The following is a 25,475-nucleotide window of genomic DNA, read 5'->3' on the forward strand; positions in this document are numbered from 1 at the left end:
TTTATATAGTGAGAAAGAATCCCATATAATAAAAGTTTAATATGCTAAGTGTCTGGTCATTGGTCAGCTGTTTAAACCATAAAAGGGTAATGTGCTAATGATATGCTAAGATCACTCAATGGCTTGCTATGACATGCACTCACTACCAGGGGGCAGACAGTATACTCATTGACTAGTTGCTATGATGTGTACTGACCACCAATGGGCAGATGCTCCAACCGGTAGGTTAGCTTTCTGCTGGAGTCTGACCAATCGGATCTGAGAAAGAAGTACTGGTCACGCTCTGGAGCCCTCCCACAGTTTTTTCCCAGCTGGCCAACTTCCCACATCCCTCCCCAGACCTGATAGTGCACTGGTGGGGCCCCTCAGCCTGGCCTGTGCCCTCTCACAATTGTGACCCATTGGGGATGTCAGAGAGCCAGTTTCAGCCCTATCTTGTAGGCGAGGCCAAGGGACCCCAATGCTGTACAAATTCATGCACCAGGCCTCTAGTATTTGATAAAATTTAAAATCCAAATTTTAAATATTGAAAGTCTCTTAATAAAAATAAAACATAAATATGTTTTAGCGCCACATAATTATTTTAAACCTGAGAGATTTTAATTATAATACACCATACTGGAAGCACTGCATTAAGAAATAATAATAGACTAGTATAGCCACTGCCTTGACTAACATAGTTTTGAAAATGCTTACTAAGATTAGAAAAAAAATGGTTAACATAATTAATATCTTAGATGATAAAATTATTTATTTGTACAAGAAAAATATCATTGCAAATATTTCAAGTAGAAAATGACATAAAAATTGGCCAATTTTATTATACATATGTAAACATTAGTTCCCATATAAAATAAAAGGAAAATACTTAAAATGCAATGAATATAAATAAAATTCCTACTTATAAAATCAATATGTAAAATTAAAAAATACAGAAAATTCATTATTTACTTTAATATATTTGTCAGTTTTTCTAAATTTTTAAATGAGTTTAATAAACTCAAAACTATAGAAATCTAAAAAAATAATCTTAAATAGGGGAGAAGTATTTTTCTGCAAAATATTAAAATATTTTTTAAAGTTACATAACAAAACTATATTGCTGATGTAAAAAAAAAAAAGATGACTAAAACAGAATGAAAAATAAAGAAAAATACAAAGTATATGATAGCATTTTCATTTAAAATCAGGAATAACAGAAGTCTTTTCCAATTATGTTAAAGAGACAAATGAGCAATTATTTGGGAAATGTATGTATATCATGATTGGAGGCTGGACAACGCAGCACTGACTGCTACAGCTGCAGGTGCAGTGACCCAGCACTGACTCCTGAGGGAGCTGCAAATCAGGCCCGGAGAGAGGCCTAAAGAGAGAAGCAGGGTCTGATTCATAGCAGCTGTTTATCAACACTTGCCTCTCTTTTTCTTGCAGGGCTTGGCCAGCAGCTACACCTCTATTTCTCTCCAGGCCTCTACTGAGGCTGCTGATCAGCCCCGCCTTTCTGATTGGGTCCTGTGGATAGGCACAGAGATGCTGACTGGCAAAGAAACTGACCAATCAAAACCAAGTCTGGGTGAAGAGTGAGGATCAGGCTGGCAGGGGAGGGCAATTAGGGGCAACCAGGTGGGCAGGGCAGGGCAGTTGGGGCCATCAGGCCAGCAGGGGAGGGAGGTTTGGGGCAACCAGGCCAGAAGGGGAGGGCAGTAGGAGGTGACCAGGCTGAAAGGTGAGGGCAAGTTGGAGGTGACCAGGGCAGCAGAGGAGAGCACTTGGGGGGTGAGATCAGGCCGTCAGGAGAGTAGTTAGGTGTTAATCAGGTCGGGGCATTCAGGCAGGCAGACATTCCACAGGGAGTCCCAGATTGGAGAGGGTGTAGGTTAGGCTGAGGGACACCATCCCAGTGCACAAATTTCATGCACTGGGTCTCTACACACACACACACACACACACACACACACACACACACACAGTATAGTCACACACAAACAATAACTGAAAAAAGTGAATTTCATTAAAATTTTAATGGAGAAATGAACCATACAATATCTATACTAATAAAAGAGTAATATGCTAATTAGATCGGGAGACCTTCCGGACAAAGCCGGGGCTTGGTGGGCTGAAAACTGCTTCCAAAAGCCCTCAGACCCTTGCCCAGGCGGGCCACGCCCCCCAGTGGAGATCCCCACCCAGATGGGGGCCTGGCCCACTTGCAAACTCCCATCAGCCTCTAGCCCAGGCCAGCCAGGCCCCCCTACAGGGACCCTCACCCCAATGGGGGCATGGTCAGCCTGAAAACTGCCATCAGCCTCTCACCCATGCCAGTCAATCCCCCAAAAGAGGCTCCCCACCCTGATCTGGGACCCCCTTCTGGGGTGACCAGCTGAACCCCTACCCATATACCTGGCCTATATCTATACTAATAAAAGCATAATATGCTAATTAGATAGGAAGACCTTCCAGATGTCCTTCCAGACAAAGCCATGGTGGCAGGGCTGAGGCAGAGGAAGTTAGGGGTGGTCAGGCCAGGACGGGAGGGTAGTTGGGGAAGAGCAGGACATCAGGTAGAGGCAGTTGGGAGTGATCAAGCCAGCTGGGGAGCAGGTGGGGGCAATCAGGCCTGTGGGGGAGGCAGTTGGGGGCAAGGAGGCCAGAAAGGGAGGCAGTTGGGGGCAAGCAGGCCGGCAGGGGTGCATTTGGGGTAATATGGCTGGCAGGCAGACTGGTTACGGGTGATCAGGCAGGCAGGCAGGTGAGTGGTTAGGAGCCAGTGGTCCCAGATTGTGAGAGGGGTGTCCAACTGCCAGTCTAGGCTAGATGACACAGGGAGTTGGACATCTCCCAAGCGGTCCCAGGTCTGAGAGGATGCAGGTTGGGTTAAGGGACACTCCCCCTTGTCCCTGTGCACAAATTTTGTGCACCTGGCCACTACTAAAGTAATAATGTGTGGATATATACATAATATAAGAGGCAGTAAAAGTTTTCTAAATATGATACTAATGTCAGAATCTCTGATGAATGCTGGAATCAACCATGTGTTTAAAATATCTGTATACCAAATTAAAGTAAATAAATAAATAAACAAAATAACAGGAAATTAAACCAACAGAAAAAATGTTGCAATATATACCAAAAATTTATATATTTTAAAAATATATTTATTGTTTTTTTTTACAGATAGGAAGGGAGAAGGATAGAGAGTTAGAAACATCGATGAGAGAGAAACATCGATCAGCTGCCTCCTGCACACTCCCCCTGGGGATGTGCCTGCAACCCAGGTACATGCCCTTGACTGGAATTGAACCTGGAACCTCTCAGTCCGCAGGCTGACGCTCTATCCATTGAGCCAAACCGGCTTCGGCAAATTTATATATTTAAATAAATGGAATGTTCTTACATAATAATAAAAAAACAGACAAGTACCTCAATAGAAAAATGAGAAAGTATATGAACAGACACTCAAATGAATAATAATAGACATAAAATATTAACAAAATATAAATCAAAGAAATGTTTATTTAAAACTCATTTTTAAAAAAATATATTTTATTGATTTTGTACAGAGAGGAAGGGAGAGAGATAGAGAGTTAGAAACATCAATGAGAGAGAGTCATCGATCAGCCGCCTCTTGCACACCCCCTACTGGGGATATGCCCGCAACCAAGGTACATTCCCTTGACCGGAATCGAACCCGGGACCTTTCAGTTCCCAAGCCGATGCTCTATCCATTGAGCCAAACCGGTTTCAGCTAAAACGCATTTTTAAATTATATAAAGAAATATTAATAAAATAATGTGTTGGAGAATGGATATATGTATATGCAATTATGACACTGTAATTTTTATAACTCTGGAGCTGTGGTCTTCAAATTGCAGCTTGTGAGCCACATGAGGCTCTTTGGACCCTTGTGTGTGGCTCTTCCACAAAATAACACGGCCTGGGTGAGTCTATTTTGAAGAAGTGGTATTAGAAGAAGTTTAAGTTTAAAAAATTTGGCTCTCAAAAGAAATTTCAATCATTGTGCTGTTGATATTTGGATCTGTTTGACTAATGAGTTTACAGACCACTGCTCTAGAGGAATGAACAAACATTTTGGTACATTTATTTATACCTTAAAACTCCACTTATAGAAATATTTCCTACTAATCAAGTAATTTGGAGAAGTGCAAAAATACTTATACAACACTGTAAATATATAAAAATAAAAGTATATACCAAATTTAAATATATAATATGATTAATGATTTTGTATGTAAATAGTGATACTTATAAAAAAATCCTTAACTTTGTTTCATCTTATGCAATCATAGATCCTTCAAGAACCTAGGAAAAGGAAGTGTTTGTATACACAATTTTGATAATGAAAATTTATTTGTGCTAATAAAAATCTACTCAGATAAATGTTTATACCAATTTTATGTATTGTACTCTTCTAGCCTATAATATCCCCATGTGTACTATAATATTCCCATATGTACCTGTTGTCAATATATATCTATAGATATATGAAAACTGCAATGTGAAAAGACCCTGACATAATTTCAAGTATAGAAGCTTCATTTAATTGTATTGATCCTTGATTGAATTGTTGTTCCTTTCGCCCTGAATGTCTGAGATGGATTGCAAGCAAATGCATCAACAAATCAAGTGATCTTCCTTGGAAAGAGATGGATGTTTTGCCTATTGCCAATCTTTGGCTAAGTTTCATTACCTCTTTGTACGGAGTTTCAAATATATATTTGTTTTAGACATTTTATCTGTATTCTGAATATCCTAGAATAAATTCAATAGAGAAGATAGACTCTGAATTGGGAGGTGTCAGTTTTCTCACAGTTAATGAGCAGCATGCATGATTATAAGCAACATCATCTATCAAAATCCTATCAGATAGTCTGATCTGCTCTACAGCTTGTCTGAGGTTGCTAGTGATAGAACTTTGGACAAGGCTCTTGAACATTCTCGCTGATCCTCACTATCTTACTATAAAACGATGAATTTGGTTGCAGTAAATGGCTTTTGTAAATAATATTTTTAAATTCAAAATGAGTGCTGTAGTTAACACATATACTTTGAATCAGATAAACCTTTATTAGTATCCAAGTTCCATTATTTAATAGCTGTGCAACCTTGGGAAAGTTACTAACTTTAATCACTTCATCTCTAAAATGAGAATAATAAAAGACTAACTTGTAAGAAAAATTGATTAAAATGAGTGTAAAGCATAGAGCCCAGTGCCTGATGCCCGAATAAAGTGATTAGTGCTCACCTTTGACTTTCCAATATCTACACCCCTTTTCTATATCCTACTTTGTGATTTGTAGGACACCTCCCACAATAGAAGCCAGCTATCAGTTTGTCTAGTCTCCCTTGCACAGGGATGTGTATAGAGGTTCCAATCACTTTACTGAATCTAGTGGCTAATAAAATGAAAGTCTATGTCAAATCTATTTGACAACATTATGGTAAAGGTGGAAGCTACACTTCATTTACAATGGCATTTAAAGAAGTTTCATGATTTTCAGCAGTGTTTCTGGATATTTTATTTCCAAAGATATTTTGGTTCCTCTATAGCAGGAGTCTTCAAACTACGGCCCGTGGGCCACATGCAGCCCCCAGGGGAGTCTGATCCTGCCCGCCAGGTTTTTTGGGCAGTGAGCGCAGCCAAGGTGTTACAGTAGGGATTAGTAGTTCATATAGTCCGGCCCTCCAGCTCTCTGAGGGACCGTGATCTGGCCCCCACTTTAAAAAGTTTGAGGATCCCTGCTCTATAGATTACTTGATTTTATTAAATACCTCCTTTTTTTTTTTTTTTTTAAAACTTAAAATAGCCAGCTTTTTTTTCCTACTGCTTTAACCTGACCCTTCACTGAAACACTAGCAGTCTAGTCTTTAAGTGGTGGTATTGGTAATTATTAATAGTTGCAGTAGAAACTGTCATATTATATTAAGATATGAAAATTGAATGTTGATAATTGCTAAAGCTGGAAGGTGAGTATACCAAAGTTTACTACAATATTCTTTTTTTTTTTTGCATACACTTAAAACTTCCTGTAATAATTAAAAATACATCACATGAATATATGCATGACAGACACATACTGTGACAGAAAGAAATTGTTTGTTTCTTAATAGCTGCTTTATAGTTTACATTTGAAACCAAATAAAAGCCATAGCTTCAAGAATGGACAGATTTACAAACATGAAATTTATTCAGCTTAAATTTTTGTTTAATATTGTTAATATATCCTTGCCCACCTTGAGGTTGTAATCATAAATTATGTGAGGGGATTAGAAGAGATCTACATTTTTCACTCTCTCTTCATATATTAACCAACAATAACTTTTGTGTTTCAAATTTTGATCATGCAATTTCTCCAAAGAATTATATTTTACCTTAAAATGTGTGATGAAGCAGGGTGTAAGTTGTAAAATTAATAAGTAACTTTTTAAATTGTATTAGAAATAGATACTGCTGATAAAAGTATGTCTTTGTCAGATTATCTGCTTTGAAGGATATATTATGGTAATCAATGCCTTGGAGTCTTAAAGTTTGAATTTAATTATTATAAAAACTAGAGGCCTGGTGCACAAATTCGTGCACCAGTGGGATTTCTCTGCCTGGCCTGAGTCCTCTCACAATGTAGGAATCCTTGGGGGATGTTGGACTGCCAGTTTCAGTCTGATACCTGCAGGCCAGACAGAGGAACCCCGCCAGTGCATGAAACCATGCACCGGGCCTCTAATATGCATATAAGATATTTGGTTAATCTCTTTCCATGCTCCCCCCTCCCCACTTCTCTCTGAGTCTGAGTCTGTTCCATGTTTCCATGCCTGTGTGTTGAGCGTCTGCCCCCTGGTGGTCAGTGTGAATCATAGCTACTGGTTGAAAGGTCAAATGGTCACTTAGGCTTTTATATAGAGAGATATTAAAATAATTTCAGAGATATGCTTGGTAATTGATATTAGAAATATTCACCCATCTGGTGATATTCTTAATCTAAATAAGATTTTAGCCCACAAAAATCATAGCAAGAAAACAATAATTGGAATATTTCAAAGTACAATTTGTTTAATTATGAAGTTAAAGAGAATAAATTTAAACAAGCAACTGAATAGAACAGTTTTGAACAGAATAGACAAATAGTTTGAATTAGTAAGTATTATCATAATATTTGATGAGGATATTGATTTAGAAAAAGACTCACTCAGCTATTTATAGATAGGAGAATGGACAGAAACTGAGGTCAAAAATTAGTGTTTAATTAATAGACATAAATCATTTAGATGGAAGTTTCTCTTTTTACATATTATAATAATACTCTAATATTGGCAACAGATTCCATTGACTCTGTATAAATCTACAAATTCACTGAGAACTATAGAATCATAAAAAAGTATTTCTAATTTATGATTATGTGTTTCAGTCCATACACACACACACACACACACACATATACACACACATTAGAGGAGCCTCGTTCATATAATAAAATTCATGCACAGGGGGGGTGTCCCTCAGCACCACCTGAGCCCTCTCCAATCTGGGACCCCTCAGGGGATGTCCAACTGCTAGTTTAGGCAGGATCCCGGAAGTTGGACATCCCTCTTACAATCTGGGACCGCTGGCTCCTAACTGCTTGCTGCCTGCCTGCCTGATTGCCCCTAACCACTTCTGCCTGCCAGGCTGATAGCCCACTAACCACTACCCTGTCAGCCTGATCGTCCCCTAACCGCTCCCCTGACAGCCTGATCACCCCCCAATTGCCCTCTCCTGCTTGCCTGATCACACACAACTGTCCTTCCCTTCCATGACCCGCCTCCTCTAGGACCCACCTCCTCTGTGCAAGGCGGCAGAGACTCTGGGACTGGACTCCTCTGTGCCATGCAAAGCCATAGGACCCCCAGGCCTCACTGCACGGAGCTGCCACCTGGCCCCGCCTGGCCCTGCCTCTTGTGATGGCCATCTTGTGGTGATGTGAGGGCATGAAGCCACCTAGGCTATTAGTATAGATCCATGTAGGCAAACTGTGGCTCCCGAGCCACATGTGGCTCTTTGGCCACTTGAGTGTGTCTCTTTCACAAAATACCATGGCCTGAGCAAGTCTATTTTGAAAAAGTGGCATTAAAAGAAAGTTTAAGTTTTAAAAATTTGGCTCTCAAAAGAAATTTCAATTGTTGTACTGTTGATATTTGGCTCTGTTGACTAATTAATTTGCCTACCACTGGTATAAATATTAGAGGTCCTGCATCCAAAATTTGTTTGCAGGTATGATCTTTAGACTTGGCCTGCGATCAGGACTATGTTTTCCAGTTGCCTACAGCCGTCTCTATCTCCCCACCCCCTCTCACCCCCCTCCAGCCCTCCAGTTCTTCATTTGCCATTGGGCGATTGGAGCCTGTTGGCAGGGGGCAGTGACCAAGAGGTCAACCATTCCTGCCCACTCGCTGGACCTTACCCTACCACGGGTCACCCTCTGTGTGGGAGACAACTGGTGGGGCTGGGGCCTTAATCTGGCACTGCCCACATCCCTTGCCACCCACCCATAGACCCCTATTTGCCATTGGGTGATGGGAGCCTACAGGGGCCAGTGAAAGGGACCGAGAGGTGGTCAGTGTGCCTCATAGTGACTGGCCAAGCGGTCTTTCTGGTCAATCTACCGTTAGGGTCAATTTCCATATGACCCGTCTATTATATAGGGTATACCCATTTGCAAATGTATGTTATTTAGAATAAAATAATCTCCAATAAATTCCAGAGTCTTCACTTAGGATTTTTTTTTTTTTTTACTTTAAATATTCACAGTAGTTTTGCTTGCAAATCCCTTCTGTAATAGATCTTTTAAAGTTCTAGTCTAGAACTAGTAATCTTTTGCCTAGATCAGCATAAATACCATGTAGCTGATTTTCCTAATTATTATTTATTATCTTTCAGGTACTAAGTACACAGTTTTTTAATATTTTAACTTTGAAATCAGAATACTTCTTACACTCACTGACAACCAGGTGTCACTCATGATGAAGTTATCAGTGTCTTTGCCCAAACATCAAGTGCCCCAGTATAACTACAATGAATGTCAACAACTTAAGGAAAAAACCCTAGGAATAAAGGTAGAACAAGATTTTATTTATTTATTTATTTATTTATTTATTTATTTATTTATTTATTTTTAAATGCATGAATCCCAAGGTTTATTTACCAGAGTCCTGATGGTTTCCAGAAGCCTAGGCAGGTCACCTGGAGATCCGCGCCGACAGACACACACACTGGACGGGAACACTTTGCTGCTGCGTCTCGGTCAGGAACGAGTCCTCAGAAGTTTGGCTCACAGGCAGAGTGACAGCTTCACTCAGGAAGAGTCTCATGCAGTATTTCGAACAGGGAGAAGAGAGTGGGAGAGCACGTTGGGTGGAGGAGCCCTTCGTGGTCTCTGCCCAGTGCCTCTAGGTCCCTTCTTTTATGGCCATTTCTGGGTGTTTCTTTGTTCCTTCTGGGTGCAACCAATAGATCTTCAGTGTGCCTAATCAGGAGCTCTCCAGGTACCTTTTGCCTTGGTTTCCAACTTTCCAGGTAAACACTCGTTAGGGTGACCACGCAGATACAACTTTCCAGATAAGCACATGTTAGGGCGTTCACACAGTTAGGGGGCCTCAAAGTCAGTTTTAAAACTCAAGTTTTACAAAATGGATTCAAGTCACATTATATGGAGTTACTTATACTAAGCCTAAAACACATTTCAAATAATTTCTTTTACTTAATAAAATCAGAATAAGATCAGAAATACAATTCACACTTAAACTATAAATCACTCATAAAAGTAAATGCTTTCATTCCTATTTTAAATCACACAAATAATTATTCTTACACTGTTTTAAATCCTTAAAACATCACACTAATATAACTATAACAGGCAGAGAAATCAGAACTGAAAGAGTGGGGAGGGGAGAGAGGACCCAGCCGGGCTCCTCCAGATGGATATGGAGGCAAAAGCAACACGTGGCTGGTCTGGGGGGTCTTTTAAGGGGAGGAACAGGAGAGGGTTGGACCCAGGGCAGAACAGGAAGGGGTGGGCTCCAGGACACTTTGGCATGCGTTGATTGGTGGTTCAATGTCTTGGGGATGTCTCTGTAACGGATGCCAGTAATGTCATAACTCCTCCCAACAGTTGGGGGGAGGGAGAATCTCACACTTCTGAGATCATTATTTATTTCAAGGACAGTCACTACTTTGTCAGCATCCATACAAAAGCGGCTTGAGAAAGGTGTGCATTCTCATATAACTCCAAGAAGATGCTAATGATTGTGTTACGCCCAGACTTCGTGATCCCTAAGGACCACCAGGGAGCCGAGTCAAATGCAATAAACAAAAGAGCCTCTTCCAGGCTAGCATGGGCTCTGTCCCACTCACGAGGACAGCATGGCTGAAGAGAGCATGAACTTCGCCAAGCCCAGGGGTTTTACACTGGTGGTGATGTCACTGCTTTGGCTGACCCTGATTGGTTGGGTGAGGGCTAGGGTCCAGTTACACAAAATGGAAGATAACTCTGCCCTGCCCCACAGTGGAGTCAGGAGTTTATCCTTGCCCTGCCCTGCCCTCTCATTCCCCCCTTGTCTTATGTGCATGAGTCAAATCATTGACTCAGCCTACTTCCTTTCAGCATAAACAACAAATACAGTTACCAAGACCATTAGTACCACAGTTCCCATCAGTATTGTCCTCACTAAAGTCCAGTTCCCCGCCTGCAAGCATCAATTCTCCTCCTGGCCTGTGTGGAGCCCAGGCTGGGGATCTCACAGGTGAGGCCGCTAGTTGGCAGGATCCAGGCCATGCAGGAGCTGGGAGTCATGTAGTCAGGTCTGGGTGCCATCTACTTCAACAGCAGTGGGTGTGCTCAGGATAACAGTGTAGCGTCCCTTTGAGTCCTTGGGCAGTGAATTTCTTTATCCACACTGAGTTCCCAGGCTATAGGGTCTGTGGTGGGCACTGGCAGTGCATCTGGAACAAGCAAACTGCAGAGCCTGTAAGGACTTGAGCAAGGGAATGGTTATCAATTCCAGTTTTCTCCTTCTCCCTGACCCTGGGAAGGATAGAGGGAAGGACCATACATGATCCCAAAAAGAGGGGGAAATCCATCCCAGTAGGGGGTACACCTGGCTCATAAGAGGGTGAAGGACAGGGGGCTGGACCAATTTTCACTGATTCTAGGGCACATTCAGTTAAACCCCTTTTCAGAGTCCTGCTTATGCCTGTCCTAAGGCTACAGCTATACTTTGAGATACCTTGGCTACAAAGGTGGAGCTGTAGGAAAAATGTGGCATTTTAAATTTCAAGCAGCTGGAGGCCTGGGAACAGGGTACTGGACCTGTTCCCTCCTCCCTTGCCTTTTCTTTAAAATTTGAGGTATGGTTATGTATTTTTGAAGGATATAGAAAGAAAGTTTAGAAGTTAATTTAAAATTATAAAAGGCCAGCAACTAATAGGAAGGAATTAGTATGTTTATTATAGAAAGCAAGGAGCCTCCTTGGACATTGAAGAAGGACTGTGGACCTCAGAAGGAACATGTATTGAAGGAATGCAGCTGCTGAAGTGGACAATGGGCCTTTGAGGAGCTAAAGAAGGCTCTCGTCTCAGCACCTACCTTAGCCTTGCCAGATGTCACGAAGCCCGGCTTCCACCTCTACGTGAGTGAGGTAAGGGGCATTGCCAAAAGGGTTTTCACTCAGACTCTAGGTTCCTGGAAGAGACCTGTTGTCTATCTGTCTAAGAGACTGGACCCTGTGGCAGCAGGGTGACCAGTGGGCAGTGGCCGCCACAGCATTGCTGGTGAAGGAGGCAGATAAGCAGACTATGGGCCAAGCTTTTCTCCTGGACTAGCCCTGTGCCAGGATTCATAAGACTCTGGCCATTAACCCTGCCTGCCTGCTTCCAGATGATAATGGAGGAACCCATTCATCACTGCACAGAGGTAACAGACAACAAGGTACCGTTCACGGATGGGAGCAGTTACATTCAGGATGGGACCTGACATGCAGAGGCAGTGGTAGTCACCCTGGACCACACCATTTAGGCACAGTTCCTGAACTTTTGGCCTTAATCCAGGCCCTTTGATGGAGACACTGTGCCATCCACAGAGAAAAGAGGGTTACCAACTGCAACTGGAAGGAATTGGCTGAACAGAAGCAAGCCACCGAAGGACTAGATGATTGGTGGACCCTCCATATGCAAGACTGTTGGTCCCAGAGGCTCTAGGTCAGAGTTGCCCAGTGACACCAGGTTACCCACTTAAGTGTCACCAAGACTTCTGAACTTCTGTGAGGCAGAGTTGCTAGATGTGCTGTCATGCACAGGTAAATGCTAAGCAAGGTAAGGGGGTCCCCCTGGGAATTCGGGTCCCAGGGAACTTCCCCAGGAGAGCATTGGTAGGTGGATTTCAGAAATTAAGCCACCAGCAATAAGGTTTAGTTTTTTTAAATATATTTTATTGATTTTTTACAGAGAAGAAGGGAGAGAGATAGAGAGCTAGAAACATCAATGAGAGAGGAACATCAACCAGCTGCCTCTTGCACACCCCCTACTGGGGATGTGCCTGCAACCAAGGTACATGCCCCTGACCGGAATCGAACCTGGGACCTTTCAGTCCGCAGACCGACACTCTACCACTGAGCCAAACTGGTTTCGGCAAGGTCTAGTTTTTGTAGACACTTCAGATTAGGTCCAAGTGTACCCCACTAGCATGGAAACTGCCTCTATATTATTCAAGAGATTACTCCAGGAGATTATACCTAGATTTGGGCTGCCAGTATCAGATAACAGCCCCACTTTTGTAGCCAAGGTATCTCAAAGAACAGATTTTAAAGAGAAAGTAAAAAGTAATATAGCTTTATCCCTAGCTGGTGTGGCTCAGTTGTTTAAAGCAGCGTCCAGTGCACTGAAGGATAGCTGGTTAGATTCCTAGTCAGGGCACATACCTAGGTTGCAGAGGCAACTGATCAATGTTATTCATTCTCTCTCTTTCTCTCTTCCCCTTCCCTTTTCTCTAAAATCAGTAAAAACATATCTTCCAGTGAGGATTTTTTTTTAAAGAAGTAATATAGTTTTACATGGCCTCACTCCTAGTTTTTAAGTTCTAATGGCTTTTAGAGCTTTTTATTAATTCTTTAATAAATGTTGTATTACCAATATTCTTGATGTCACAGAGGGAGATTTAGTTTGTAAAATTTATATTGACCACTCTACGTTGAGAAATGACTAAATATTGTATATCTCATATGAAGAAGTTTTGAAAATACCTTAACCATTCCATTATAATGTCAATTTTTAATGTATACCCAAAGGTGATAACTAATAAAAATTAATGTTTAAATAATTCTAAAAATAGCTCTGTCAACAAATATACTAAAAAAAATTTTTATCTGATCAGAAAACATTGCTTTCTTTAATTAATATTTTAAGTAGCAATGATTTTTTCCCCCTAGTGTACCATTTAAAAAATTGTTTGGCACTTTGGTTTAGTAATTCTGTATTTGCCTTGTAACTTTTCTAATTGGTTTACCTCCAATTAAAAAAATATTCAGCATCACTCTGTTGCCTGTTAAATACAGTCACAACTCAGTAGCCTAATGGTGCCTGCTTTAGGGTTGTTTATGTAGAAACAGAAACCTAAGCAGAATTTTTGTGCAAGTGATTTGCTAATGCAGTTCTCTCAGGTGTGGGAAACAAAATAGGCAGAAGAAGGTAAAAATATGGGTTCAGCTGAATTCCAGGTAAATTATAGGTAAAGATATATATTCAGCTGATCCTTATGGAAGCTTGTGTTGGCTTTGTACTATATCAGTGTAGTTAAGTTGAAACTATATTTTCTAGAATCCCCTTCTTTCTATGGTTTGGAGTTTATGGTTGCCAAGAGAAATATGCATTCAATTTGGAAGGCAAAAGTGAGGCAATAGCCATTCTACCCTGAAGGTCAGTGAAGGGCACAAGATGCTGTTGCTGATTGCTCCCATTGTTGCTAATCTGTTGGATCTGAGGCATTGCCACAGGCAGCAGCCTGGTCCAGAGGGACTCCAGCTCCCATTTGACCTCTTTCATTAGTTTCTCTAAGTTCCAGCCAGATGAATGTGCAGCTTCGTGGTGTAGGTCTCCAGCTGCATCTATAGGTCAGCTGCATCATTGCAGTTGGAGGCAGTGGGAAACAGACATGGAATCCAGTTTATGCTTAATGGTTCTTGTCTGCTCACATGAGTTTCAGTTTGCTCTTGATCTCTCCAATTTTATGTCCATGTTTTTCTTCCTTACTGCTTTTGTGCTGACTTTTGGCACCTTCAGGTCTTCTGTCAGATGGAGTGGTAACAGTCTTCAATATATTTATTCACCATCACTCATAATTGTATATATCTGATGCTTATAAACAATCTCTTACTTTGGAAGGCAGTTATGCTTACCACTGTACCACTTTTGCTGAAATCTCTTATTTTGTATCACTGAATGCTACAATAAAATTGTCCCCACATGACAAGCAGGCTTTCTTTTCTATCCCATATCAGACACTGGCAATGAGACAACCCCTAGGAAGGGGAGAGTGACATTTCTGGAAAAATTACTCTTTTAGACAAGGAGCAGTTCTCCTGAGAAGAATGTGGTAATGAGTTGTAGGTGGTCCCCACTAACAGTAGCTGATTGAGTATGCCACCCAAGGAAAGGAGTCTGGGTAGGCAACTGATAACATCTCTACAAGGTCTTACAATTTATCCACTATGTAATTTGTGCCCTCATTTATTTTTTTAGAATATATTTTTATTGATTTTAGAGAGGAAGGGAGAACTATAGAAAGAGATAGAAACATCAATGATGAGAGAGAATCTTTGAGCAGTTGCCTCCTGAATGCCCCTCACAGGGGATGGAGCTGGCAACCCTCCCTAATCTGGAATCAAAATGTGACCTTCTGGTTCATGGGACAATGCTCAACCACTGGGCCACACCAGCCAGGTTGTAGCCTCATTTTGTGATACTTCATATGGAACCTAACATTTAAAAAAATATGTTTTTATTGATTTCAGAGAGGAAAGTAGAGGGAGAGAGAGATAGAAACATCGACGATGACAGAGAATCATTGATTGGCTGTCTCCTGCACAGCTCCTACTGGGGATTGAGCCCACAACCCAGGCATGTGCCCTTGACTGAAATCAAACATGGGGCCCTTCAGTTCACAGGCTGACACTCTATCCACTTGGTTTGATTTCAAGACCAAACCAGCTAAGGCTGGACCCTAATGTTGATCACAGTAAGTCTTTTGTCTATTTTCTTAACATCCACTTTTTTTTTTTTTTTTTTTTTAATACTATAGACCTAGACAGATTTTCTTCTTTTTCTATCTGGAAAACTTTTATGTAACCTATTAGATTATTCTCCAATGTGCCTTCCTCTGGGTTATCACAGCATCTGTACATGATTATATTATAGTAATTATTTTATTTGTATTATGGATAAGTCTCTGGTTTTTAGATTGAGTGTTTAGAAATTCCAGATCAGCTTTTATTTGAGTAGATGGGGTTATTTCTGAAAGGTTAAATTGTCTTGTACCTTGGGTAATTAAAATGATAAAGCTAGCAGTATTGCATTTTAAAATCTTAATATTGATAATGTATGTATACATTAAGATGATTCTAATTCAGCTGTTCATGAGTTACCATATTCTTATGGGGAAAGTTAAGGCAAATGAAAATTAGGGGCTTGTGGCCTATAGTTGCTTTATTTTTCTGTGGTGTGTGTGTGTGTGTGTGTGTGTGTGTGTGTGTGTAATTACCCCTGCAAATGAATAACTCGACAAAAAAGTTGCTTGAATTTCTATATAGTCATGAAATAATACATGTGAGGTTTATTTTCTTTCGTACATTTTTATGACATGCAGCTTGAGTTTCACTGCTATTTTCATATGCTGTACAGTTAAAAGCTACTAAAAGGAAGATAAGTAAGAGAAAATGTAGAAAGATATCTGAAAACTAAAATTATTCTAACTATTATAGAGTTTGCAAAGTTCTAGAAATTATTCTAAGATTTCAAGATCAAACTGTAATCACAAATACTATAATTTACAGAATCATATTTTGGAAATGGATTCTAACTCACCAGACACATTTGGGAAATGGAAGCTCTATACAGGTGATTTAAACAGGACAGTAGTTAATGAACAGAAGGATTGCTACACACATGTTGTAGAACCTGAAGATTTTTTCCCCCAAGAGGATATTATCAGGAGGAAAAAAAAAAAAGCTAATGAAATATATGAACAAGTAAATAGCTGGATAAATTATCTAAGAAAAGAAAAAAAGAAAGTTAAACATACTATGCTGAAATTAAAGAATTCAAATTTTAAGTTATTCTAACATAGTGTAAACTGAATATTTTCCCTGTAATTAATACTAACTGTTCTAACAAACAATTATTAGTGCTTAACACAAAGATTTATTTTGTGCTCTCTTTGCAGTTGGTCTTCCCATAATTCAGAAGTCATGGTTTTTTGTACCTTGTTTTGGCACAATATTTTAGGCTTCCTCAGAGTCCAAACTGGGTCCTCCCTCTTCATTCAACCAGTTAGGAAAGTACTGGGTAAAGAGAGTCTGCATAACATTTCATTTCCTGACTTTCGTGATTTATTTTCTGAAGCAATCACTTGACACCAACCTAACTACAATGGAGATTTTGAAATGCAGCCTTCCTGTGTGTTCAACAGGAGGACATTGAATGCTGTGTGTGTGTCTAGTTTCTACCAATGTTGCATTTATGAGCTAGTTGAAATTCTGTAGTCAGACAGTCTGAGTTCAAGTTCTGACTATTGTTTATCCGCTCTGAAACCTAAAACAAGTTTACTTTCTGTCAATGCCCCAGTTTCTTTATCTGTACAATAGGGGAAAATAATAGAATCTACCTTATACTATTAAGACTGTTTAGGGATGCACTCCCCTGGCAGTAGAAATTCTGAATTCACTCATCCTGGATAACTGCCAATAGACACCTTAATTGCACAGCTTCAAAGTGCACCAGTACACCTTGCTTGCAATCACACCATGGGTGTCCCTATGAGCCGCCACTGGGGGTGCATGTGCCCAACTATAGAGGCAGCAGCAAAAGCTGAGTCTGCCCAACCCACAGCTACAGAATTCTGGATACCACAGTCAAGCCTTTCTAAAGCATAGGCCTCCTGGGCCCCACCACCCTCACAGATGGCTCCTGAGTGCCACTGTGAGTCTCTGCTGGGCACATGTGATTTCAACCAAAGGCACAAGACAGCAAAAACTGGGATATCCCCCTCCATGACTGCTGATTTATAGACTCTGCAGTTGTGCCATTCCAGCTCACAGGCCTACGTTAAGAGAACCCAAACAGTTCAAGTAGGGAGCTACATTAGATTACCAAGCATAGGAAACCTGAGAGATCACACCAGTAGCACCATCCCCAAAGAACTTGGGTAGCAAAGTAATCAGATCTACAATTAAAACTTTACAGCAAAACATGGGAAGACAGAAAAGCAATCCCTAAAGGAAAAAGAGGAATCACTAGAAAGTAAGTTAAATGAAATTGAGGCAAATAACATGTCAGAGAAAGAATTCAGAATAATGGTTATAAGTATGCTCAAATGGCTGGATGACAAATACGCACAACTCAATGAGAATTATAAGGAGCTGAATGAGGATGCCACCAACATGAAAAGGAACCAAAAGGAAATGAAGAATGACATAGCTGCAATAAAGAATACAATAGAAGGCTTAAAGAGTAGACTAGAAGAGGCTGAGGACCACATCAGTGAATTAGAAGACAAGGTAAGAAAAAACACACAAACACAGCAGCAACTGGAAAGAAAATTTAAAAAGCAAGAGGAGAGCCTAAGGGAATTTTGGGACAACAAAAAAAAATAAAACATTCACATAATGGGGTGCCAGAAGGAGAAGAAGAGAATCAAGGGATAGAAGACCTGTTTGAAGAAATAATGACAGAAAACTTTCCTGATATTGGCAAGAAAAAAACTGCACAAGTCCAAGAACCACTTAGAGTCCCTAACAAGATGAACTCCAAAGACCGACACCAAGACATATCATAATTAAACTGGAAAACACCAACAACAAAGTAAGAATCTTAAAGGCTGCCAGAGAGAGACAGAAAGTTACTGACAAGGGATCTCCTATTAGAATATCAACTAATTCTCAACAGAAACATACCAGGCAAAAAGGGAATGGAATGAAATATACAAAGTGATGCAAAGCAGGGGACTGAATCCAAAGACACTGTACCCTGCAAGGCTGCTATTGAAAATTGAAGGTGGAATCAGAAGCTTCACAGACAAAAAAAAAAAAAAAAAAAAAAAAGGGGGGGGGGGGGGAGAGGTGCCTAAGAGAGCTTATTACCACTAAGACACTAAGACAGCAATGCAAGAAATGCTAAAAGGACTGCTGTAAAAAGAAGAAACACAAAGGCAAGAAGAAACACAAACATTAAGAATCAAAATGATGACAAATAAGTACTTATCAATAATAACATTAAACATAAATGGATTAAATGCTCTAATCAAAAGACATATGGTAGCTGAATGGATAAGAAAACATGACCCATATATTTGCTGTCTTCAAGAGACTCACCTCAGAACAAAGGATTCACACAATCTGAGAGTAAAGTCACTAATCATCCAAAAGATTAAAATCAAAATGACAATGAGGTACTGTCTCACAGAATGGCTATCATCAACAAATCAACATATGACAAGTGCTGATAAGGATGTAGAGAAAAAGGAACCCTTGTGCACTCCTGTTGGGAATGCAGACTGGTGCAGCCACTGTGGAGAACAGTATGGAGTTTCCTCAAAAAAACTAAAAATGGAACTTGCATTTGACCCAGTGATCCTTCTTCTAGGAATATATTCCAAGAAACTAGAAATACCAGTCAGAAAGGATATATGCATCCCTCTGTTTATTGCAACACAATTTATAATAGCTATTGGAATTAGCCTAAGTGCCCATCAGCAGATGAGTGGATTAAAAAACTTTGGCACATCTACACAATGGAATGCTATGCTGCTATAAAAAGAAAGGAAGTCCTACCATATGCAATAGCATGGATGGACCTGGAGAGCATTATGCTAATTGAAATAAGTCGGTCAGAAAAAGATAAATATCACATGATCTCACTCCTTTGTAGATTATAATGAACAACATAAACTGACGAACAAATACAAATCTAGAGACACAGAAGCATGGATCAGATGCTGAAATCTCAGAGGGAAGGTTGGGGAGGGTGAGGGTAAAGGGAGAGATCAACCAAATAATGCATACAACCATTATTTATGCTTGTATGCATTATTTATGCATACAAGCATAAATAATGGACACAGACAATAAGGGGTGAGGTTTAGACCAGTACTGGGCGGGGGTGGAGGGTGGGGAAGACAATGGGGGAAAAGGACATAGTTGTAATATCTTAATCAATTAAAAAAAAAAACACACCTAAGTCATAGTAAAGAATTATAAAATAACAGTTGAAATTAATATTGGTTAAACTTCAAATTAAAAAAAGACTATAATGAGGGTTAAATGAGTTAATATATTCAAATATTTATCTTTATATTTGTATATTAATTTTAATTAGTGTTTTTACTATTGATATTTATGATCTGCTAAAAGAAAATTGAAAGTAGTAGTTTTAAATTGGCATCACTTAGAAATATTTCATGTAAATACTACTGACACATATATGACCTTTCATTCTAAACTAAAAGGACATCTGGGAAAATAAAATGCCACTGGACACAAGAAAAAAATACTTAAGATCCAGTTTAACCCCCACTTCTGAATGAGAATGAGACAGGAAATCAAGGAAGAAAATTAAAATAGGATGATTTTGGCTCTATTTCTATAATCACCTTTCTGTTTTACCCTGGGAGCCTTTTGGATATTAAAAAAATCATGTACAAACGTTTCTCTAGATCATGTTCATTGGACTGGGCATTATAAGTCAAACTGGAAAAGGAAGGAAGGTATAGCAGTGGAAAAGAAGACAGTCAAAGCTAGTCAATTCAGGTATCTGCACTTGATTATACGTACTCCCAAACAAAGGGGAAATGGAAAAAGATATTTTTACTATAGAGGTGGATGAATGGGAATTTCAGTGAAGAAAAAAAAAATGTATTATTGTATATTTGTATGTCCTTCCCAATTGGCCTATTCCCTCTTTTAGAATATTTTTTTCCTTTTTTCCTATTTATGACCTGTACTCAAGCCCAGATAGACTGTTGGATCACTGTAAATAAATGTCACATTTTTCTAGTTTCATTCCCTCATGCACACTATTTCCTTTACCAGCATAATGCCATCTACCCCTATGCCTAACACCACTTACTAGAATTTTACCAATTTGTACTAGTTATGATAAACCATCTGCTGTCATAAATCTATTCTAAAACATATAATTCAAACACAAATTGATTGTTCGCTTATCACTTAAGTGGGAAATCCATTGGCCAGGTGGTCTCCTTTCAGACAGTCATTCAGAAGACTGGAAGTTCTTCCACGTATGGTTTCCTAGTCCACCTGTGGGGTTCATTTTTATTCTAATGGGAAGAAAACATGAAAGAGTTGATGTTCTAATAGGCCAGTTCTAAAAGTGACATTTTGCCAAACCTGTTTGGCTTAGTGGATAGAGTGTTGGCCTGTGGATAGAAAGGTCCCCGGTTTGATTCTGGTCAAGGGCATGTACCTTAGTTGCAGGCATATCCCCAGTAGGGGGTGTGCAAGAGGCAGCTGATCAATAATTCTCTTTCATCAATGTTTCTAATTCCCTATCCCTCTCTCTTCCTCTCTGTAAAAAATCAATAAAAATATATTTAAAAAAATAAAAGTGACATTTTTACTGTTCCCATTCAATTAGCCTGAGGCTGTCATATAACCAAATTGTATGGGAGCTGGACTTGTAAGTCTAGATGCGTATCCAAGAAAGGGAGAATATTGGTTTGGTAAGCAGCTAGCAATCTCTGTCACGCCTACCTTCGAAGTTCATCTCAGAGGGTAACCCTTTTATAAAGCCTTTCCTGATTTCCCTTAATTCTACTAAATTTCCTTGAATAGATCTGTTAAGTCACCTATTTCATTTGACTTTGTAAAAGACAGGGCTTTTGTTTTGTATTGGGCCTCCCTTCCTATTAGAATAAATATGAGCTCTTCTAAAGGCAAAAACTGAGTGTTAATCATCTTTGTGTCTTCTCTAGTAATTAGTGTAGTGCCTTGTGCACTGTAAAGATACAATTATCATTTTAATTTGACTTTTCTTTAGTAGAAAAATTAAAATCATTAAAATTGGCAGGTTTATATGGTTATTTGTTTGGCTTTACTTAGGAGATTATTTTCAAGGATATATTTAGTAAAGTAATACTTTAGAAAATACATTCCAGGCATGAACAAGTGATGGCATATGTGTTACAGATGGAAAAGAACAAAAGAGGCCACTTACCCTTCCAACATACTGAAAATAATATGATAAAGATTCAGATAAATGACTGTGCTTCATTCTTATAATAAGGATAAGGCAATTCACAAGAACAAAAGGACAGTTTTAGAATGAGTGGTTAATGTAACAGAGCTACTTAGTAAGCCAGAAAGTAATTATTGAAAGATGAAAGAGAAAGAAACAAACTTAAACAATAAGTCTATACCCCAGGATTGTTTTCACATTTTTACTTTAGGAAGGTAGATGAGTTACAGGACTCAGCTTGATTCTGTTAAGTATTTAAAGCAAAAGTGTGGAAATAAAATTTTGAAAAATGTTTTTTTTTTTTAAATGTGAATGTCAGTATTGACCACAGCTACAACCTAATTAAGGAATCTCTTATTAATGATAAGAAAGTTGGCTCATTCCCAATTCATATTGATTATCACCAAGACAGACAACATAAATGATGGCCACATAATACTATTAAAATACTAGAAGATATCAGAGTCTTTAAGGAAAACTTTGATATCTACAGTAAGATCATCAATCCAAGGGAAAATATAGTCAGGTCAGATCAGATCAATTTTCAATTTTTGTTGTTGTAAAAAGATGTGTGGAATGTCAATTAATAGTGCATAGCAAATGAAAACTCAGTTCAATGACATTGTATGCTCTGTTTAAAAATTAAGTCACTTACCTAGATGGTCATGCTCATCCCATGATTAAAGCTTCAAATGCGGATGTAATAAAGAAGCATGATACAAAACACATACTGTTAAAGTACTGTGTTTTATTTAAAAAACAACCATTGTATTGGGGGAGTTATTGGATAATTTTTTGCTACAATATAATTCAGTTGTATTTAATATTACTTGAAATAAGAACACTTTTGAAAGTTTCATGTTTTGGCTGTAATAGAATTTATTGTTCTATTTAAGAATAGAGCATAATTTAAGTTTTAAGAAGAAAATATTTGCATATGTTGGTAAGCATATTATTGTCTAGATTTGGATAAATTGCAGATCAGAATATGCTCCCTGAAATATTAAGAACTTTACTCATTACTTTAATTGGTTTATAAATGGTTTAGCCAGGTCTCACCATAGTACTATTGAAAATACTGTTTTATTTGGTATGAATACATCTTAGACTGTTTAGGATTAAAGGTCAGTATTATTATTTCTGACCAAAAAAAGTAGGTTTATTATTATTAAATTTTTCATCAGCCTAACATTTGCCCAGTGAATCAATGGTATTTATTACTTTGTGGAAGGGGTTGACATAGGCTAAAGCAAAGAATTGATTAAATTTCTGAACATATTTTTAAAACACAGAGCATACTTGATATAAATGAGAATCTATTAAAATATTATAATTTTTGTAGATAAAGGATTTCCAAGCTTCATAATATTATTTCCAAGCAATCTCAGAAAAGAAAGATACCACTTAAACCACATCAGAAAGGAAATATATATGAATTATATAGAAGTTCATTTTCCTGCTTCAGTAAATTTTGAAAACTGTAGGACCAATCAGGTGGAGAGAGATGGAGATTTGGAAAATATGTGGTTAAAGCTTTAGATGTTTCTTTAGTCCCTTAGAAAAGATCTAATATCTTCTCTTGGGCAGACTGCAAAGTGGATATGGGAGTAAGTTTGGTGTGATCTGAGATAGGTGGAACTTGTGCCCTGCTTCCCACCTGTTGCACAGGAAATCAGATTCTCTTAGAGTAAGCCATGGCCAGACTAAATACTGAGTGGTTATTCTAACAATGTACAAGTGTAGGGTCAAAGGGAAGAGCTAGAATCAGATTCAGAGGGTCCTTGATTTCATCACTGCTTAGGAATGCCTATGTAAGTTCCCTAGGTCCAGTCAGAGAGTGTGGTACTGCCTGAGAGTAAGTGAGCAGAACCAAAGATATATGGATCACAAGGAGTCATATACCTGGCTGCTGAAAGTCATGGGAGGACCATGGACATTAGCAATAGATGCCACATACAATGATGGAGAACAAGCAGAATGAGTTACTATTGGTAGATGCCAGAGCAGATAAAAAAGAATGACAGAAAGAAAATTTTTCTACAATGCTAAGGCAATAAATAATCCACCTTAGCCCCACTAATCAAACTTATATCCCTCCAGAGAGAAGGGAAAAAAGAGAGAATACTACTGAGGAAGATTCATAATTGACTGAGTAGTTATGTAAGTACAGTCATGTGCTGCTTAATGACAGGTATACTTTCTGAGAAATGCATCATTAGGCTATTTCATCATTGTGAGAACATCATGCAGTGTGCACTTAACACAAATCTAGATAGTTACATACTGAACCTATATGATATAGGGCAGGCTATTGCTCCTAGGCTACAAGCCTGTCAATATGTTACTCACTGAATAGTGTAGTCAATTATAACACAATGGTAAATATTTGAGTATTTAAACATATTTAAACATAGAAAAGGTACTGGATGTACTTTTATACAACTGATAGTACAATAGGTTTGCTTATCCCAGCATCACCACAAATACATGTGTAATGTGTTGTGTATGACATTAGGATGACTATACATAATCAGCTAATAGGAATTTTTTCAGTTTTATTATAATCTTACTAGAGGTCTGGTGCACAAAATTCGTGTCCTTGGAGGGATTCCTCAGCTCGGCCTATGCCCTCTTGCAGTCCAGGAGCCCACGGGGAGTGGGCCTAAGCTGTCAGTTGGACATCTTTAACACTGCTGCTGAGTTCACCAGCTGTGAGCCCCTAACTTGCCTAACAAAAAAAACCCCCACCAAATTAGAACTTTACCAAAAACCATTTTTTAATTGAAGTACTAGATTTAACCTTGGGAAAATCAAACTCCAACTGACTAACATCAAGAGAACGAGGTGTAGTAAAGAAAACATGCCATATATCTGGAACTCAAAACTGGAAGTTTTCTTTGCCAAATCTTCAAGATATATTTGCATTTTAAAATTCCCCATTGCAAAACTTCCAATAAAAAATACTTCTGATTTGCTCAATAGAAGACAAATTCTATGTTTGTGCTATGATAAGTGACTTAAACCTTAATTGACTTATAAAACATGTCTTACTAAATTAGTAAGTTACTAAATTTAAACTTACTGAGTTACTAAATTTAAACTTTAAATATTTTTGCTTTGCTCTTGTATAAACAATACTATAAATATTAATCGCCCTTTAAAGATGTTGTAGGAAGTATTTAATAAACCATAGAAATAAAACATATCTGATTATTAGTATTTTAAGAGCTAATACAAAAACAATCCAGTCTTTTTTTATCTTCCAAAATTAATTTTAGTTACAAATAATGCTAAGGCATTTGTAATAAGTAAGTGAATATAAAATAAAATTTTCCTTGTATCCAATTTTATTACAGTTAGAAACTAGTGAGGAGTCTTAGAAACATCTCTGAATTATGTAGTAGATTACTGAATCACTTTGGGCATTTATCTGGGCCTTTGTTTAGAAAATGAAAATATAGTCAATATTGCTAAAACTGCTCCCCCTCTCCCCCCACCCAACCCCCCGTCATATAGATCCTTTTATGTTCTGAAGGAGGTACTACCTGCACTGAGTCTTTGAATGATTAGTTAGGAAGAACAAGGTCTTTAGAAAAGTCCATGTGAGATTTTTTAAAAATGGCAGGCATAAAGTTATGGGAAGAGAGTTCATGAGTTCATGGGTGCTACAAACAGCTCAGTATGCCTAGGTTACTTAGTGATAAAGCTGGAAAGGAAGAAAAGCATATTATACAGGCTGTGGGTTGCATTCTGAGTGGAAACTGAGGTTTAGATGGTAAGACCCTGGAGTGTGAGACTAGCTTGCACTTCAGAAGCATTGTTGAATTAAACAGCTGAATTGATGCCCAGGGTCTTTTAATAGATATAAAAGGGAAGAATTTGAGTTGATAAATTTTATAGTTACAGTTATTCATTACTTTAGAATAATTTTATTCATGTTTCCCCTACATCTTTGTATTTATACAACCTT

At 38.6% G+C, this 25,475-nt stretch overlaps 1 long non-coding RNA gene across 8 annotated transcripts in view; it reads left to right on the top strand.

Annotated features, from left to right (window-relative positions):
* Nucleotides 1-18,373, top strand: part of LOC311617600 — a 1,721,005-nt gene extending 1,702,632 nt beyond the window's left edge. For all 8 annotated transcript variants that reach the window (XR_014794128.1, XR_014794129.1, XR_014794130.1 and 5 more), the window contains exon 3: nt 18,329-18,373. This is a non-coding gene — a long non-coding RNA (uncharacterized lncRNA). The remainder of the gene's footprint in view (nt 1-18,328) is intronic.
* The last annotated feature ends 7,102 nt before the right edge of the window (nt 18,374-25,475 follow it).

Source organism: Pipistrellus hanaki (assembly GCF_964339955.1).
Source record: "Pipistrellus hanaki genome assembly, chromosome: 2".
NCBI classification, from domain to species: Eukaryota; Metazoa; Chordata; class Mammalia; order Chiroptera; family Vespertilionidae; genus Pipistrellus; species Pipistrellus hanaki.